The sequence below is a fragment of the Etheostoma spectabile genome, chromosome 16, assembly GCF_008692095.1.
Source record: "Etheostoma spectabile isolate EspeVRDwgs_2016 chromosome 16, UIUC_Espe_1.0, whole genome shotgun sequence".
In the NCBI taxonomy this organism is placed as follows: Eukaryota; Metazoa; Chordata; class Actinopteri; order Perciformes; family Percidae; genus Etheostoma; species Etheostoma spectabile.
Genome location: NC_045748.1, coordinates 18899050 through 18903510, shown reverse-complemented (window position 1 = coordinate 18903510; position 4461 = coordinate 18899050). Strand labels below are relative to the sequence as shown.

At 36.8% G+C, this 4461-nt stretch overlaps 1 protein-coding gene across 3 annotated transcripts in view; it reads right to left on the bottom strand.

The window, feature by feature from the left end:
- Positions 1-4461, bottom strand: part of ric1 (RIC1 homolog, RAB6A GEF complex partner 1) — a 49069-nt gene that overhangs the window by 33878 nt on the left and 10730 nt on the right. The gene's annotated exons all lie outside the window — the stretch shown is intronic.

Genomic DNA, 4461 nt, shown 5'->3' with positions numbered 1-4461 from the left:
CTGGTTAAATAAAGGATAAATAAAAATAAATATAAGATAATACAAGTTAGGACAAACTGTGAAAATGGGAAGGGGAATTTAAAAGTAAAATTGAATATTATATTATTTAAATGTCATCACACATTCGTCACTCAATGCCTTTTTAGGGGTAGAAAGAGAGAGAAAAACAAATAAGATGGGGGTGGGGGGGATAGCGTTTATAAGGAAACAATTAAATTCATAAGATGGCAAAATAGCGGTTACACTGTGTGTCTTTGTTCAAATAAGACATCTTAATCATGCTGGTTATCTCAAGAAAGCAAAATCCCCAACTTTACAATTTGAAGTAGAGCTGTCTGCCTTCTGAATTCTTTGACAAACAAATATTGTAACACTAGGATTACTTGCACTGTTATTATTATTATTATTATTATTATTAGGGTAGCTCAAGTTTTTCTATATCTCCTAGGTATGAGTTATACAGAGTCATATTTGCAAGCCAACAACTGTCACAGTTAAGAGACTATTTCTATGCACAGGGAATGAATATTTCAGTGCAGAATCATGAACAGGTTGAACTGTTACTGATAATGATGCTCAAAAACAAATTTGTCAGCATTTAAAAACAGTTGAAACACACACTTGAGGCTCCATTTGTTGGAGAAGCTCACACTACACATGATGTCAAAATATAAGTAAAGTACACTACGTGTTTGCACGTACAATGTTGCAACAACACTATTTCCACAACTTAACACAAAGATATACACATGGAGACACAAAGTGTTGTGAGGGAAAATAGTGAAATTGAGCCTGTGGATTGAAACATGACATGCCACCTGATCTTAACTCCACTGTCAGCATCCAATGGTTTTGCAATGACTGCGCATCGCAAAAGACTTTGGTCATGCTAGAGACTAGACCCACCTATAACCAGGGAGTGTTTAATGCAGAAACCATGATTCTACTATTTACAATATTTTATTCAGTTAGGCTTCACTGAATGGTGATGTTTTGCTTATAGTTGGTGGCAGCGCACTGAAGAAACCCTTAACTTTTCTAGTGTGGTGACTGTGCTGTTAATAGCAGGCTAACACATCCCCATAGCAATAAGAAAAAACCCAAACCAGAAAGAGGGTAAAGCCAGCAGCAACATGAAGCTCGACTAGAAAAGAGCAGCCACAGCCAGAGAGGACAGAGCCAAACTGAGGCCTGCTAAACCCATCAACAACACTACAGCATGAATACAATCTACTTCACACAAAATGTCAACTGTACTGTATATAATTCAAATGTTTGGGTTAAATCCTTCTGTTATGGATGTGTGCAAACTGTCAACATTAAGCAGCTTAAATGGCCTTTTAAACATTAAAATACTGCCCATCTTGATGTGAAAAGAAACACTTGGAATCTACAGGTTCAATTTATAATTTATGGGGTAATTTTATGGATGGATAATATTACTAATAACAAAGTTAACTTGATTGTGGTCATTTTCAAAAATTTAATTAAATTTGTGGCACAACAATGGAGACCTCTTTGAATGACATTTACATTTAATCACAAAACACCGCCAACATCTGTGACTTGATAATTTCCCAAATCATCATGAATTGGCCTAAGTGGTTTAATCTCAGGAAAAATTATACAACAAACAAATTGCTACTGATTAACTGCCTGTATTATGACATTTACAAGAGTTTGATTTACTGTCCAAGTGAGGACATGCATTCAATGTTACACTGACTTTAACTTGTTGAGAAAAGTCCTTTTGCACTGAGATTGCACGGATAAAATACCACTTCATCATATTCACGTTAGCACTATATATAGTTTAAGATGATCACAGTAGGACACAGTCTCCTTACAATGACCCAGTAAGTTAATATAGCTTTTCATGCGTATGCAGTCCACATATGAATACCAGTAAGCACTCCTAGAGTGTGTACCTCCACCATGGTTGCAAAATTCTCCATATTTGGTAATTTAAGATTTTTTTTTAAACTGCTTCCAGTTCCAGAGACACACAGACACACACAGACACACACACAGACACACACACACACACACACACACTTTTTATATAAATCAAAAGCGTAATCAAATAAATGTAGTGCAGTAAAAAAGTATAATATTTCCCTCTGTAATGTGGTGGAGTAAAAGTATAAAGGGGCTCTGAAAGGAAATGTGAGTGTGACTACATCGTCAGCTACTGTACTTCAAAAGCATGTCAATTACAAGAGGAAGGGAATCTCAGTGAAGTATCAAAGATGGGAGGGAAGGCAAGCCATTTGACAATAGGACAAACTTCAGCAGTGTCTCCCACTTTCCATGTCTCATCCCTTGTATCTGTAGTTACACTAGATATACAAAAACAATCATCTTCTGGGGACATTATGATCAGGTTTACTTAAACTCATCTTGTCAGAGACGTGAAAAACTGAATTAAAAGGAACGAGAGATAAAGAGAGAAAGCCACAACTGAGATACGTCCCATGTCTCCAGGACTATTGGTATGTTCACACATGCTGAGATAATGACACAGGAAGAGGCAAGACCCCGGTCTTTGTCAACTAAGGCCCAATAAACAAGCCGGCACAAAGATTCAAAAGGCTAAATACACCCAGTGGCTTAATATGGGGGGAAGTTTAAAATGTTTTCTCTTTATGTCCTCTGACGAATGGGAGCAGCAACAAAAAACTGCAGCTCCTGAAACAGCTCTTGGTACTCTCAAGAGTCTTTCATGATAGTGTTCGGCATTTGAAGCCAAAATACTTTTTGATATTCACTGGGAACTATTGAACCATTCTTCGAAGATCGCCTAGTTTCCTTCATAAGTGAGGGAATAAGATGTAACCTTTTTAATAACAGATGATTTCTCAGCCATGTATAAACTTGACTAGGTTTTTAAGACCCAGGACAGAGAGGGCATTGCTGCGGCAGTAGAAACACAATTTTATGATGACCTGATTTAACCTGGTTTCTCCTAATAACTTGGGTGTCTTGTGGACACATACTGAATAATCGGTATATGAGAAGCACATAATAGGTGATACTCTAATTATAGGACTCAAAACGTGGCTTTGGCTATTTTCATGTAAAACTTCCTCTTCTTTGTTGGCACTTACTACACTATTTAAGCCAACTATTACGATGTGATGCTGCATTTAAAAGGAGCGGGACATCAAAGGATTTGACTTAATGCTGCTGTAAAAAAACCAATCAAATAGAAATGAAGAAGAAAAAGCTGACTGGTAACTACTCTAGTTCAGGCTTGCAAGTAGAATGAAAGATAGGGTTTTTACAGAGAAAGTAGCAAGTCTGCAGGAAAGTGTACACCATGTAATAGCATAATATCATCTCTTTTCTGCGTGTTCAAACAAGTTCCAGAAGTATGTGTGCACGCACACGCACAGGCACACAGGCTGTCATTGAAAAACAGATTGAATAGAACTGCATGCAAAACTCCTGACTGAACATACATCAAATGTGTTTTGCTGTTGAACAAACAAGTATGCAATGCAGCTGTGTGCATCTGTAACAGCAATATGTAAGAGCACACCCCTGCCAGGCAGTCCTGACTGACACACGAGAAGGCTAAGGACATCTGACCAATCACTTTCTCAATAGATACTGTAGCTAAATCTTGTTCATCCCTGGGTTGGTTAAACTGGTATGCCACTGAGAGTAGAAAATTAAAAGTCTTAAATTACAGTACAGGAAAAACAACATAGTAGTAATACATAATTTGGAGTTTCAACCTGAAGATAAAACATGCCTGTCCCTTTCCAACAAGGACATATTTACTAGCTCTGTGTGATTAATGAGGGGACACAGCAAAAAGGAAAATCTAATCCAGTACAGCCATTATACAAAGTAAAGCCTGAAAAATATACAGAGTTGAAACACATTTCTGATGCAGTCTCAGCAAATTTATGTAATAATGCATATTACGTAATCTCCTGTTATTGCATCTACATCCTGTATGTGTGTTTATGTAACAGAAATATGATGGATAAATGCAGATAGCATTTGTTCAAAAAAACTTAAATGCTGCAGAAAATGTTGAGTGAGCAATTTTAAAAGAGTCTGCTCCTTATTTTAAGAAAATATTCTTTTAGCCTGTTGACACCTACTGAACAATGGCTAATTAAAAGCAAAAGTACCAGTAAAATATTTGTATACTTTTTTTGTTTACTATTCTTATTGTCATTTTGACCTTATACTTACAATGCTCATATTTACACAGCTAATAACATGTACTTGATGTTTGTGGAACTATGCCTGTGCCATAGAAAATTGTACCAAATTATTGGTCACCAAAACATTCTTGGTTGAAAACCCTTTCTGAAGACTTCTGAGTGAGTCTAAAAACAGAGAGGGAACATTTTGGCCTTTGAAGGATCTCAAAACGCAAGCAGAGCTAAATGCTATATAGTATTCCCCCTGTTTGAAGATCCATTCTTGACTCCTGCCACACTA